General features: G+C 39.0%; 1 protein-coding gene across 1 annotated transcript in view; it reads right to left on the bottom strand.

The window, feature by feature from the left end:
- TEKT2 (tektin 2) overlaps nt 1-16,353 on the bottom strand; it is a 1,280,616-nt gene that overhangs the window by 275,921 nt on the left and 988,342 nt on the right. The gene's annotated exons all lie outside the window — the stretch shown is intronic.

Raw genomic sequence — 16,353 nt, 5'->3', positions numbered from 1 at the left:
ATCATCCAGGTAGTCAACTGATGAAATTGCAGGTTAGGGTGTAGCAAATCTCTGACTTGTGTGAGTAAGTCCATTCTGTGTGGAAGCTTATGTTAATTGGCCTTGGCATTTTCAAAAGGAGTGAAAACCACTGTTGCCTGAACCATAAGGAAGTCGTGACAATTATATTTGGGGAGTCCTTTGGAATCTTTAGAATGATCTTGGTTATCATTGAAAAGGGTGGGAAGGAGTACAGGATCATTCATGTCCATGGGAATGAGGCATCTTCTCTCTTCTAGGCCTGTTTGCAAGGAATCCTGGTGCATAATTTATTTTATTGTCTGTTGTGAATGGTGGCAAACAGATCTATTTCAGGAGTTCCCCACAGTTGGATTAATTCCTGAGAGACCCCTGGCTTCAGATTCTATTCATGAGGGTCTGTCCTGGTCCTGCTCAACTTGTCTGCAATAATACTTTGCTTTTTCAGTATGTATGTAGCCTGAAGGGAATGGTTGTGCTGCGTTGTTAGATCCCAAGCTAACATAGCTAGTCTGCAAATGGAGTAGGATCTGCACCCTCCGCCCATCTGTTTATGTACCACATCACTGTGGTGTTATCTGTGACTACTAGCAGAGGCCCTGGAGTCCAAATATGGTATAGATATTTGACAGCATTTACTACTGCCATCATTTCTTTGACTGTGGTTACAGTATTGGTATGAGTTGGATAAAAAAAAGAAAGCCCTAGGTTGAGAGTCCCACCAATGTAACTCTCTTTTGGCAAACCCTAACACTGGGATCTGCAAAGAAAGTTGAGGCTGGTGTTGGGTCAACACAAATTTCAGGAATCACTGATTATTAGTCATGTGATGTCTGGCCAGAGGAATTATGAGAATTGTTGAGGCAAAGAAACCCAGAATCCTGAGATACACCTTGGAAGAGATCAGAGACTGGATGGAGAAAGTCAGAAACTGTTCCTTGTAAACATCTATTTTGCCCCAAGGAAGAAAAACCCGCATGAAGGAAAAAGAAACATTTTTTGAGTATTTACCTGGAATCCCAGACTGAGGAGGATGTCCTTTACCCAAGCAAGAGATTCCTGACATTTTGAAAAAGAATCTGTAAATATAAGGCAATTTTCTAAACATGAGAAAAGTGAGTGCCTTGCAATCTGCAGTGAGCTATTACTAGTGCCAGACACTTGGTAAACACCCTTGGAGTTGTAAATAGTCCAAAGAGCAAGACAGAGAACAGAAAATGTAAGTCGGACATAGAAAAATCTTAAAAATAATCTGAAGTATTTGAGAACTGGGGATTGATAGACTCATAGATTTATGGGTAAATACTAGGCTAATGATCAGATGGGCCGCTTTAAGTCTAGCCACGCATCCCAAAATGTATCCAGCAGGTTTGGTGACCTAGAGGTTATTTTTGGGATATGTACAAACTAGGGTATGCTTGGCCAAACATTTACAGATTGGCATCTATTAGAGACATAAGTGACAGACCACAAGTGAATTTCCAGTTTTCCATCCACTGGTCCAGGTTATGCTTGGATTGGGTCAGGGAAGAACTCTGCTTTGCATGGATGGGAAGCCTGTTCCTGAGAATGGGTATTCTCTGAGACACTCACCTGTTCCTCCACCATGCCCTATTAAGGTCGCAAGCGAGGTTTAAGTCCTTGGATCAGATAGCTCAGCTGCTATTTGTTTTGTGGATATGCAAGAGGCCATCAGAGAGGGATCCTGGGATCCTCGTATGATGTCAAAATAGATCACCCCTCAACAATCTGTAGGAGACAGAGTATAGGGATAGGGCTATGAGGTGATCAGCAAATGACATGTTTTCAGTGTCCTGTATTCTTTTTGTGAAGAATCTCTGTGGATGTTCAAGTTAATGCCATGTCAGGTACACACTGAAGGGGGCCTTACACTGAATGATGGGTCTGATGAGGGTTGAATACAGTGGAATAATAACTTATTTGGACTTAGATGCTATAATATATTATATAATATATTTGGTATGTACCTTTCTAAACACCTGCACCTGGAAAGGCCACAGAAATACCCCATAAAGAGAATCCATGGCCTCCAACACCTGTCCTATGTGGACAGGCTCAAATCACTATTATTCTACTCTGTATCGTACGGACTGCTCAGAGGTGATCTGTGTCTCACCTACAATGCAATCTCAGACCCTGCTCTACTAGAGATGCTCCATATCCACAAGTCTAATTCCTCACATAGTACCCGATCAAAAGGCTTAAATCTAATATGTGACATTAACAAAACCTGCTGGGAAGACAGGTTTGTCTCTCAGAGGCTGCCCCATCTCTGGAATAGACTCCTCATACACGTCAAACAAAGTATGTCGCTGACCCTCTTCAAGTGCAACCTTTATGAGTGGATGGGTAACCACAAATTTGTCCCAGGGGTTCCACCTGTGTCCATCAGTGACAGGGGTGACAGGTGCTGATTGAGGTTTCTTTTTGGGGGATAAACTCTTGGCTAGGCTTGTAAGCGGCCCACAGCCATTAGCCTAGTAATCCCCTATAATCCTATGATCCTATGATACCTTTGCTTATAAGTTGTGCAACAGAATGGTTTCCTTACTACCTTAAAAACATTTTGGTCAAAAGACAGGTTACTGAATACATACATCCCCAAATCCCTTACTACTGGGTCTACTCTTAGGGTTGTGTTACCAATGAGGTAGTTTTCCCAAAGGTTACTGTTATGCATTTCTTGGCACTGAGTTTTAAACTATGTCTACAGCTCCAGTTATTTGTCTATATTAGCCCTTCTTGGAGGATACTAGTGTCTTGGGGGGATTCTATGACTACTTACAGTTTCCAGTCACCTGCAGACTTGGTCAGCCACAGGCCCTTGACATTAGCCTTGAATTCCAAAAAGTAGATGCCAAAAAAGAAAGGACCAAGCAGTGAGCCCTGTGGGACTCCACTAGTGACCATCCTAACTTCCTGGGTCCTTTCTGAGAACCAGCTGGCAATCCAGTGTGTAACTAAGGGGTTTATGCCTAATTTCATGAGTTTGCTTACAATTCCCGGGTGGAGTATTGTATCAAATGTCTTGGTCAAGTCAAAGAAGACAGTACTCACCTTTTTGCCCTCATCCATTGCCTTGATGACCTTTGCAAAGAAGTCTATCAGACTGAGTAGGCATAATATTCCCTTAAGAAAATTTAAATGGGTTGGATCCGGTGACTGGAGGTTTTCAATGTCATTATTAATCATTTCCATGATAATTCTTTCCATGTCTTTGCATATGAGACTAATGGGTCTGTAATTTTCTAGGTCCGTTGAAGGCCTGCCCTTGTGGAGAGGGATGGTTGTTACAGTTCTTTATTCATGTGACATGAAGCCTGATTGGAGGCTATGGTTAAATAGTGACTCCAGGCGTCCTAATAGGTCATGTTTCATACTTATGAGGCATCCCGGGATATTACTGGTATCCACATATGTGATTTTCTTGACCTTGGAGAGTGTAATTAGGACCTGTTCCATAGTGATGGTTGGGGGGGGGTTATGTTCAATGGTATTTTTTGAGGGACGACCAGGGGGGCGGAAAGAGGGGTTAAAACTGAAGCTGAATGTGTTGATCAGCAGATTTGCTATGTCTTCCAGCTCCCTGTACGTGGCTACCTACATTCAGAAATAACTCTGCTCATTGTTGTGTGCAGTCTTTGAGGTTATGGGCATAGCTAAAGAAGGCCCTGTGGTTGTCCTTAGCCTGGGAGACAATTTTTACATCAAAATTGGCTTTGGTAGAGCTGATTTGATCCTGGGTTGTTTATTTAGATTGCTGATAGAGTTTTTACCCTGCTGAGCATTGTATTTCCTAACTTTTGCTATGACTTTCTTCCTTATGTTGAACAGTCTGTTTGACATTTGGATTCTATCAGAGTGGCTTATTTTTTTATTGTTTTTTTCTGAGCTTATTTCTGGTAAGCACAGCTGTCACTATGCATTTATTACAATGATTGTATAGAGTATCAGTGAATAAATCTGCATATCCAGCTGTGTTTTCGGAGGGGGTTGAAATTTTGCCAGGTTGCCACATAATAATAGGAAGTTTGCCTTAGAATAGTTTCTACATGCTACTGGGTTAGCTGGGCTTATGGGTTTTATTTTTATTTTAAATGAGACAGCTTTATGGTCAGACCTTACCAGAGAGGACATTATGCTGGGGAATGCAGCATTTTCCCATGTTAGTGAAGACAAGGTCCAGTATGTTTGCTCCCCTAGTGGGCATGTGGACTATCTGGTCCAGGTTGCTAGTGTTCACAAAATCCAGGAATCTCTGGGCCTGCAGGTTAGGGGTCATGTATGATTCCCAGTTTATAGTGGGCAGTTAAAGTCATCCACTAATTTGGTATTGGTTTGAATGGTTATTGTTTCCAGTAAGTTTATGTATGAGCTATCGGTTTCCTGAGTCATAGAGGGGGACCTACAGCTAGCAACGATATGGTATGGAACTTTGGCTATGGTCATTTGGATGTGGAGATGCTCAAGCTGTTTATCCTGTTTGGCCAGCCTTAAGGCAACCTTGTTATTGATGTCAACTGAGACACTGCTGCCTTTAGTCCCTGCATGGGCAGTAGCTGGCCTAAATGTATGGAATGCATTGTGGCTTTCCACTGCCGCATAAGTCTCAATTGTAAAGATTTTCGCAGAATGTCCAGATTTTGGCCTCATATTTTTGGTCTGTTTTTCATAAAATTGTGTTTTTCTGGCAAATTAGTGGTAAATCATTTATGACTTAAGTTCATAAATAATGATAGACATTTGAGTTTCAGACTTCAAATACTTTCTAAGTTTGTCAGAGCAATATTTAAAAAATATCCCTATTTTGGGGCCTTTGTCCCACTTTTATTTATGGCTTTGTCCAGATTTCTTGCTCTAAGAGGTTGAGAGGTATGTGACAGGGTATACTCCACAGCTTTAAACCAAGTTCTGGTAACTGCAAAGATGTCTGCATTCTCCAGAGTGAAGAGAGCTTGGAGGGAGTGGAGTGTCTTGTGTAGATTCCTGGCACTGAGCAGTAACACCTTTAGATTCCCTTAGGTTTGTTTTGCTATGTCAGAAAATTTGTTAGTTTGGCATTGTCTAAAAAAGGCACTATGGGGGAGGACAATTTTTTTGTCCAATATTTGAAAGACCACAGGGGACAGGTACAAACCATCCTTGCAAAGCAATATGGTCTGTCGACCATTTCCTCCCATACTGATAAATACTGCACCCCCTTGAAATGAAACCAGAAGCTAAGCTAATCATTAAAGTCAATCATGTTCTGTTCATGTTGTGGCATCATCCTTGATGAAGGTAGAAAGCTGCTCAATGCCAGGCTGATACCAGCCTGGGACACACAGTCCAAGAGCTCCATAATATCTCTCTTCATATAGTCCACAGAGGTATGTCTCAGGTCATATACACCCACATGGACTATATGAAGAGAAACATTACTCTCAAACAAACTGATAAGGTACGTGAGAGATGTATTACTGGTTCTGTGGTCCAATGACCTAACACCATGAGTGATCCTGGCCCCTGACAGACAACTGACCTTGACTTTCTCTTTATTCAGCCTACTGAATGGGACATCTATATATCTCACAATGGGGTCTCCTATGACTAACATACTGGTTTGTGTGGTAGCTTGGTTCCCTATCAGAAGCCTGAAACACTATAAGCCTGAAAATCAAAATCCTGAAAACTATAGACTGAAAATTCAAAATCCTGAAAGCCCAAAATCCTGAAACTCAAAATCCTGAAAACACAAATAATGCTAATATGTCACTATAAAGACACTAATATCTACCAACTGACCCTGACCCTAACCCTAACCCTAAGGTCCGTCACTATCGCACACTCACCTGACCCACACCCTAACCCTAACTCACTTAAACCGCCCCTAACCCCAATATTTGTCACTATTGCATACATGCCTAACCTGCGCCCTAACCCTAACTCACTTAAACCGCCCCTAACCCTAACATAAAACCAACCGCACACTTACCTGAACCCAGCGCATGACCCAACACCACAGAGCTAACAATAGCAAAGCCACAATGACATCAGTATGTCCATTTTGTGTTTTCAGGATTTTGAGTTTCAGGATTTTGGGCTTTCAGGATTTTGAATTTTCAGTCTATAGTTTTCAGGATTTTGATTTTCAGGCTTATAGTGTTTCAGGCTTCTGATAGGGAACCGGTAGCTTGGCTTTTGCGGTTTGAAGATGAGGCTCCATGAGATGTGGCTGTATGTGTTGTAGTGGGTGTTGTTTTGGGTGGAGAGCTTCTGGGCTGTTAACCATATCTGTTGTATTTCAAATGTCTGGAAGATTATTTGGATTTAGGAAGAGAGTCTCAGCATATGTGGGGTCTATGTGGCTGATACATACTATGTGTGGTGGGTATAGTGTGTGCATTTCTGACATCCTAGTTGATATCATGTGTACTTAATTATGAGAGCTTTGGCTCCAGTGTCATTGTGTTAATACATCTCTCACGTACCTTATCAGTTTGTTTGAGAATAAGCTGATAATATGCATCTTTTAAATCTAGAATCTTCAAAAAACTCAGATGAGAGATGAGGAGACATGGAGACTAAAGGGAAACCATCTTGATCTTCAGGACTTCGATGTGAAGATTTAGACCACAAAGATCTTGGACTGGTCCTTCTTTCTTTGGCACCAGAAAGATTCTTGAATAAAATCCTTTTCATGTTTGTTCTGAGGGAACTGATTCTATAGCTGGTTGAGACAGCATTTGTTCTTTGACTAGAGTAACCAGAGATGTTTGGTTTGAGGAATGAGGATGAATCCCCTGAAAAGGAGGAATGGGCTCCCACTGCCAATAGTAACCTTTCTGAATGATTCTCAAAACCTACTTCTGTGAGGCTATCTAATGCCATTGAGGAGTACAGAGACATACACTTTAGGAAAGATTTAATGGGTTGCCAGGGTGGGAAGAAAAAACACCTGAAGGGACACATAGTCAGTTTTCATGTTTGGACTCTCCTTGTCTCTAGGATGTTTTCTCCTTCTTTTTTTTTAGCTTTTTTGCCATTACTTTTTGAGATTCTGTTTGCCTGTACCTTGCTGAGAGTTCCTGTTTCCTACAGAAGGATCTTGAAATGGAAGAAAATTCCTGATAAACCTTGGAAACATGGGTTGAAAAATCTGCGAGAACCCCCTCCCCTCCCAGAATTAAATTCCCTCTTTCATCAACTTTTTAAGGACTTCGGCTGAAGAAGAGTCAAATAAGATCTCTCTATCCAGGAGAGAATTCAAAATCTCAGCTTTGACATCCCCTGGTAACTTTTTTGAATGTAACCAAGCAAACTTTCTCATTACTATTCTAGTATCAGCTGCTCTAGATATAACACCAGCTGAGTCATAAGAACAACTGAAAGAATGTTTGGTTACCTGTGAAACAGAAGCAAATACAAAGATCAGAGAAGCTTTAATCTCTGAAAAGGGAGGTTAGCAATTACATTTCTCATATTTTCAAAAAGAAACAAAAAATATTTTGACATATGAGCCTGACAATTCAGAATTTTAAAGCCTAAAGTAGAAGAATAATATAACTTCTTCCCAACTCTAATAAAGACTTTTCCATCTTTGTCAGATGGGATAGGAGTAGCATTCACCAGGCACTTGGCAACTGATGGTTTGCCAGAGAAATATCTGCAGGTTCTGATTTGTGATTAGAAAATATATATTTGTGGATCTGCGGGGACCTTATACAATCTATCAGACTATAAAGCATGCTGCAGGCCATCAAGAAAACATTTTCAAAAGATGGTGAAGCAGGAGAAAAAGCTATAGGTGGTAGAAAATTCAGCTGTAACAAATCATATTTTTTGTTGATATACTGGCATTTCACTCTGTTCACACTGAAACAATTCTTTCATTCTGGATGCAGTTTCAGAAAAAAAGGACTCTTCAGGGGGATCTGAAGAAAAACTTTCTTCAGAATCAACACCCCCCTTTCTGTGGTGTAGGTACCGGAGAAATACAATCCAAGTCTAATTCCTGTCCTTTTGGCTGGGAATCAGTATTAGAAAGCGAGTGAAATCTTTTTATTTTAAAACTCAGTGAGGAATCAGAACTTAAGGAGTTAAAGGTTTGAAATAAGCCTTTGACAAAACCAAGCCAGTCTTTCCAGTCCGTCTTCTGTGAAAGAGAAGAAATATGCCTACATTTCTAATTTCTTTTCTAGAAGACCCTCCCCCCCCCAGAAAAATATCAACCCAAAAATGGGGCCTTTCCCTGGGAGTCATGCACTCTAGGTCGGGTTTGTGGTAAAGCATTGTCTGCTCCCTCCTTCAAGACCGATAAGAGTGGTTCTCCATTGCCCAGTGAGGACAACCTAACAGACACAGAGGACTTGCCTAACTTCTGGTTATTAATGACATCTAGAGGAGCAATGCCAAAGGAATCTAGAGAAGAAAATGAGCAGTCCTAGTTATCTGATTTTGCCCCAGGTGATTCACTCATCAGCAGCTCAAACAGTGAGGAAGATAGTCTAACTATTGAGGTCCCCTACAAAATGTTCTTCTTGCAGACAGGGGTGGGAAGAAATGCCCAAAGCCTGCTCCATGTTCCAACTGAAAAAGTTCATAATAAGCAGGAAAAACAGCCTAGAACAGTGAACTACTTGACAAGAAATTTCCATTTTTGAAGAAAACTTCTAGTGATAATACCCAAAACAAAAGGTTTAAGCCCACAACATTTCCACAAAAATGTATTAAAATTTTATGCAAAAAGAAATTTAAAAATCAGTTTTCTCCAAAGAGGTACACTAGACAAAAATGATTTTATTGTTTTTTTTTTAGTTTCAGCATAAGCTGAGGTTTGTACTCAGCACTCAAGTATCAGTTTATCAATGTAGTGAGTTTCCACCATCTGCAGTCGATGTAGTGTGTGTTGATGTAGTGGGCTGGTGATGTAGTGAACACACACATACACACACACACACACACACACACACACACACACACACACACACACACACACACACACACACACACATATATATGGGTGTATTATATTTCATCTAATTACAAAACATCTAAAATTTTGCTATAAAACACATTTGGCCACATTTAGTCACATCACACTACATCTAAAACTTCATATACAGCAAATACTCCTCCAAAACTTCTTTTTTATTTTTGCACAGGGATAAGCCCCCTGCAAAGACAAAACTTCATACAGAGTGAATCACTGCTGATGCACAAACTTGTAGGTAGACATTAGCAAGGTATACACAATGCACTAGACTAATTTGCCTTGTAATTCTAACTATCCTAACACCCTAAACCACACCAGCATTAATTCTCTGTAGCCTATCTCTCTTTTCTATCAAATATGATTAGACTAAATATGTTTTAGACTAAATGAATCTCAGACTAAATTTTTATACATTTTCAGTTTAGAACAAATGACTCCTAGATTGCCATATACCTATACATATGTCTATTTATATCTCTATCTAGCTACCTATCTACTTATATATACATCTCTAACCACCAAAAACAGGTCCAGAAGTCTAACCAGCACCAAATTGTCAAATTCACCTTTATTAAACACCAGTAAGTCTGCAGACCACATGGTTTCACCCTTGAGGGTTTTTTCAATGCTTGTCTAGTACAAAAAACAAACATAAAAGAGTTTTGATATTTCACCCATGGGCACATGCATGAATATACATCAACTGAATTTGCCCAGCGCTCACAAATCCATCAAACAACAATAAATATAAAGTATCAAACTGTTAATAATAAAATTGTTGTGCAGATATATATCAAAAAGTCATAACTATAATAAGTAACTTAACTAACTGTTCAAAAAGAAGAACAAACAAAACTTAAAGTAGTTCACACTGTATAGCAAGTGCTAAAAGAATAACATTTAAATGTTGACCTCTCATGGGTAAATATAAAAGTTCTGGTTGGTCCCATTAATAGCTTCATAGGAAATTACAAGGCTAATGGCTCAAGCCCTTACAAGCCTAGCCATTACTACCTGAAGTTTACCCAATTTTCAATCCCTAGGGGCTAGAGGATGGCTTAGGTTTGTGCCTATGCCTTTGAGTATTTAAGAGACTGCTCCTGTCCATAAGGGACAGGGGTTACACCCCAGGAGTAAATTTATGATTCCCCATCCATTGATCCAAACTGCGTTTGAAGAGGGTCATGGAAGGTCTCTGCTTTAACTAAATAGGAAGCCTATTCTAGGGAAGGGGTAATCTCTGAGACACATATCTGTCTCTCCAGCGTGATTTGTTCATGTCACAGCCCAAGCTTAGATCCTTAAATTGGGTGGTCCTCGTGCAGTTTGTCTTGCAAATGTGCAACAGTTCCATCAGGGCTGGATTTGAGAGTGACATTTATGTTAGGCATTGATCACCCTTAAACAGTCAGTAGGAGAGAGAGTAAAGGGACAGGGCTTTTAGATGATCTGCATAGGACTTGTTGTTTACACCCTGTATTTGTTTTGTAAGGAACCTTTCAGGCTCCTCCAGATGTTGCAAGTGCCTGGTCAAGTACATGCCGAAAAGTGCACTGTACTCGATTATTGGTCTGATGAGGGCAGAGTACAATGGAAGTATAACTTTCTTGGATCTGGATGCCATGCCTTTACTTATAAGTTGTGCAACACAGAAGGACTTCTTCATCACTGTGGACACATGGCCAAAGTTCAGACTACTGTCTATCTGTATACCTAGATATTTCACCTCTGAGTCCACTCTTAGGGATGTGCTATTAATGTTATAATTTGCAGGGGTATTTGACTTCCCAAAGGATATGATTATGCATTTTATTGCATTTAACCTTAGGCCATGGCTCTTGCACCAGTCGTTTGTCTGATCAGACGCTTCTTAAGGATATCTGACAGCTTAGGTAGTACCATGACCGTCTTTAGAATTTTTTTAAATAAGTTTTGAAAAAAATGTACCTCTGATTGTTAGGAATTTGATTTTTGAGTAAGTGTTTATAATGCTAACCAAGCTGTATTTTTCTGTACAGTGAAGTAGTTATGGGTGAAGTACTAAAACTCTTATGATTTTTTTTGTACTAGATAAGCACTGAAAAAGCCCTCAGTAATAAATCAAACTCTTATGATTTTTTTGTACTAGATAAGCATTGAAAAAGCCCTATGGGAAGAAATCATGTGGTCTGCAGACTCACTGGTGTTTAATAAAGGTGAATAATGGCAAATTTTACAATTTGATGCTGGCTGGACTCGTTTTTGGAGTTACATATGCCACTATTTGACTTCTGAATCATGCAACAGTTCTTCAGGTTTCTTTATGCATACACACAAGTGCACCCACATGCGCGCGCGCGCACACACACACACTATTATATATATATATATATATATATATATATATATATATATATATATATATATATACACATACATGAATATGAACTTTTTTTCTCCCTATTTATAAACAAAACTGGATAGTAGGAAGGTAGCTTTACAGGCTAAAATAGCCACTCCTTGAAGATCTACTATTACGTTAAATATACTTCAGCACAACTGCACTATATTTTTGGCGAGGAAATGTGTAAAAAATTAATCATAAATTTAGTTAGATTCCCTTCACAAGGGGGTGAAAAACATAAGCAAGTATGAAGCAGAAAAAGTATTGAAACAGAATGTGATGAACCTCCATTGAACTAGTAATCAAGGAGCCTCAATCCTCACCACTGACAATAGTGGAGGACGTCCACTGACAGGATGACAAGTACACACACAGTATTTCCAGAAGCAGCTCTCTGCATCAAGTGCAATTTCCCTTAAGAGCACACAGAGACCACAATCAGTCCAGGGCTGGTTTCTCCTTCTTCCTCCAAATCCCCAACAAGACTCCCCACTGGCATTACTATAGAGTTGAGATCTCAGCTGAGTGACCAAGCCAAAACCTACAGCACCCTCTTTGTCCAACCAGTGCTTTGTGTCCCTGCCCAAGTAGCTGACACACACACTCTTTGAAATTTGATTTACACACACACACACACACACACACACACACACACACACACACACACCTGGGAAAGCCTAGCACAGGTTTACTAGCTATGTCCCTTTCTGCCCAGACTGTAAGGTAGTTTTCATTGCCGCCAGTCACTCCTTATCAGCTACTTTAAGGCCGTTAACAAAGAGTGAACAATTTTACTGTGTAATATTAATATTAATATAAACGGTAGTTTGACCAAAAGCAAGGCTATTAGGAGTGGCCCATACAGTGTCATCAAATAAATATGCAAGTACTCTCAAAACATAAGTATCTCTATACAGATCAGCCACAATGAAAGGTTTAAATATAAGTAATAATAAATAATAAAAGAACAATACAATACTGAATATATATTCACAATGACATCAGAGTTCAAAACCACAGGAAATATTTAAAATAACATTGCAGTACAGGCTCACACAAATAAAAAAAACAAACATCTAGACTAAACTTCACTATATTCCTGACTGTATCTAAGAGAATTATACTTTTTTCTAGAAACTTACTTCATTAGAGCAAGGCAGATGTGGTGAATGGTTCTTATTGTTGTTGTTGTCAGGTCTCAGACAGAATGCAGAATGGTCTATCTCACTAAGAGACTCCCCAAATTAATATCTAAAATATTACTGGTGAGATAGCTTGCAGAATGACATAATTTCTGGTCATCCGACTTCTAGTTCCCAGGCCATAACCCCCATTGCCAAAAGCTGGCAGCATTTAGCATCTACCTGTAAAAATATACAGACAAGGACTTTTCCTCAGATATTTGACAAATGCTGGAAGTCATAAAACAATTGCATTCCTTCATGGTTCAAAAGTAGCAATTAGTTTACTCCAAGGACAATACAGAAAGCTTCCTAGTACAGACTTTGTGTCTCTAGCTGCACTGAAAACTTGAGCGATAGCCCCTTTATTGTGTCCCATAAAGTAATTTAATTTCAGATATTTTTCTAAAGTTTGCTGGACTGAGGTTAACCTCCTATATTCCAGTTTCCACTGTTAAAATATATACATTTAAACAGTTACAACAGTACACATTTCTGTTCTCTTCCAGTAAGGCATACTGTGGTTATATTTCAAACAGCACTTTACAAATACCTTTTCAACACACACATCTGTACAAGCAGTTTGATATACAAATGGCATACAGTTCTAATACATTTGTAACACAAGTATAAGCAGTTTGATATACAAATGGCATACAGTTCTAATACATTTGTAACACAAGTATAAATCATTTCAATATTCACCAATGACATATAATTATTTACTAAATTCCAGATAGCTGTGCTTGTAGTACCTCATTTTGTCACACAGACCTTATCAGTACAAGACCCGCTTAACACATTGTCCCACAGTGTGCCACCACCTCCTGTCTGACAAAAGTATGGATAATATAGAAGTTTTAACTAGCTTTCCAGATGATATGATTCTGATAAAACTGCAAAAAGCAAAGGCTGACATGAAGAAAAGGCTGGCTGAGTAACAGGTTTCTCCAAAAGAGCTGTTTCAAAAAATGGTAGACTTAGAAGTCAGTACATGCAGAGAAAACCTGAGATTTTCTGTTGTGCCAGAGAAACACGAAGAAACAGACTGTGTTAATTGTATGAAAGTACACATAGGCAACTCGACTGGTGTTCCACAGCAGGATGTGTTAATTGAAAAGGCACATTGAGTGCTTGTTCAAAACCTGGCCATGAGAAAGCAGCCAAGACCTATATTAGTAAAGATGTAATCTTACCAGCTAAAAGAGTTGACCTTGACAAAACTGTGGAAGAATGGAAAAGTATTACAAATTGGAGACAGCAGGGCATTTGTGGAAAATGATTAGTCAATATGCACCATGCAGAAAGAAGCAAATTTACTCCAGCTATCTTTGCAGTATTTACTTTGTGGGAGATCAGACATTCTTTGATGCAGAACAAACTAAGGAGGAAATAAAATGTTTATCCAACAAAAAGTGAACCAGCAAGCAGACTAGAACTCTGTTTCTCATTCTTATGACAATAAACTTCATAGAGAGACTTTGCCAGTTAAACCCTTTGCAGTGTTCCAAGGAAAATACTTGAGAGACAGAAAAAAAGGCACAGGAGTTGAGTAGAAAAATCAGGAGTACCCTAGACTTGAAACACAATCTTGTGTTTGAAGATGGAGATGATCAGGAAGAAGACCGGAAACAATGAAATTAGTGAATTAATGGGAGACTATAAAACATCTATCACATTTGTGAAATGTGGCTTTGCAAGAAAAAGTGGCTAAGAAAAGATTGGATTTTTGCTGACTTTGTTAAACTTGTGGGTGGACAGTAAAGCATACACGCCACATTATGTCATTAATGTTTAGAAGGACACTAAAAGGATAAGTAAAAAATGTTCTTATTAGTATTTGTATAAAACATTTCATGATATACACTGCATGTTATATTGTGAAGCATTTCTCTGTAATGTTTTGTTAGGCCTATTTTAAATGTGTGGAAAGAGCCCTTTCAGTGACTGTTGAACATCGTAAAGATATTTAAGTAAACAAGTCCCTTTTTCAGCTGTAAGAAATATTGGCTTTCAAGTGTAACAAGAGAAGAAAGGCTGAACAGAAGCATATTTAATTTAATATGATGCTGTGATCTCTGGTTGTTGGGCTGGGGTGTAAAAGTGTACTGATTAAATTATATGTGGAATTAAGATGATAATTTCCCTCACACATCTCTACTCTCCAGATCCATGCAGAATGCCCTGATTTTTTATAATATTTTTGTCTGTTTCTCCAAACACTATGGCTTTCTGACAAATCACTGGCAAATCATTCCAGACTGAAGTCAGAAAATAATGATAGACATTTGAGATTTAGACTTTTTATCCTTTATAAAATTCATGCTAATACAAAACCTGTTACTTCTAAGTTTGTAAAAGTAATATTTAAAAATTGCCCCTATATTTGGGCCTTTGTCCTCCATCTTTCATGTCTTTGAACAGAGTTCTTGTTCTAAGAGGTTGACAGGTATGATTTACCTTGCTTTAACAAGGGTGGCTGTGTGGATTAATGTCCTTGGCTTATACTATAAACATTTTTTGCAATCAAATAGCCTTGGAAAATAAGACAAAATGATGAAGGTCATGGAAAATGTAAATATATGTCCTCTCCAAAGATATTAGCTTCTTTTCTTCCATTATCAAATGTTCTCCATGACAGACAAGAAGTCTGCAGCTGAAGACAGTTAGCCAGGGGAATGCTATATATTATGTTATGAGTGAAATTTACAAATATTCCTTCATGCATCTGCAAATTTGTTAGCTGCTTTGTTTATCTCATTGCTGGCTGCTTTTACATGGAGATGAGCTGAGTGCAGGAGCAAGCAATTAATCTTGAGAGTTCTGAGCACTGTTTGCTGAGGGAAATGCAAAAATACATTTGTGTAAGAATTTACCATAACAATAGATGTCCTACGGATGATCACTGTTGTAGTATTCCAATCTGCTGGGCAATCTCACCAAATAACCTGTATGTCAAGTTGTTGCACTAAAGTAAAAACCTTCCATACAGCAATATATCCTATGTATGACCTATGTCCATGGGCATACAGGTACATAAATGGACATATGAGTGTAAATCCTCAGACTATCTCCAAGCCAGTAAGCCTGAAGAGGCCTGACAGAGAAAATAAACTGGTCAGTTAAGAGGAAAAAAGCAAAAAGTTAGTGAACCCCTTTGGTCCAAGAGAAAAAAGGAAGGAAGAATCAGTGAAGGGGAAAGGTAGTGAGGGAAGGAATACTGCAACATTTTGCAGCAGGACATCTTCTGTTATTGTAAGTTTTTATACCACTGTAGTATGTCCTTCCTTAGATCACTGTTGCAGTATTCCACACTGTTGGATGATTCTCAAAGCATAGGAGGTATAAAGGATGGTTGGAAGAAATATGGAAGAACTGTGTAATAATCCAGTGAGGACCGACTTGACAAAGGGGACTCAGATATAGAAAAAGCATCCACTCTTTAATGTTTGGTGAAAGTATGCAGATAAGACCAAGTAGCTACTTCTAAAATTGTTTGAGAGTCAATCCCCTTGTAAAAGGATTCCAATGAAGTCACTGCTCCAGTAGAATGAGCCTTTGCTGGAGAGGGTAAGGATTTGCCATGTTGACTGTAGAAAAAGAAATGGCTCTAGAGAACCACTTAACAGTAGTTTGCTTTGAAACTAGGTTTCCTGACTTGGAATCCTGGAAGGAGACAAACAATGGGTCAGACTTGCAAATATCTTTAATCTTATACAGATTGACTCTGAGCTGTCTATGTACAGAGAATCAAGAGAATACAGAATTCTTTCTCC

This window comes from Protopterus annectens, chromosome 1.part2, assembly GCF_019279795.1.
Source record: "Protopterus annectens isolate FY-2018-M chromosome 1.part2, PAN1.0, whole genome shotgun sequence".
Lineage (NCBI taxonomy): Eukaryota > Metazoa > Chordata > Ceratodontiformes > Protopteridae > Protopterus > Protopterus annectens.
The sequence above is the reverse complement of the archived record's forward strand: the minus strand, read 5'-3'. Positions and strand labels throughout refer to the sequence as shown.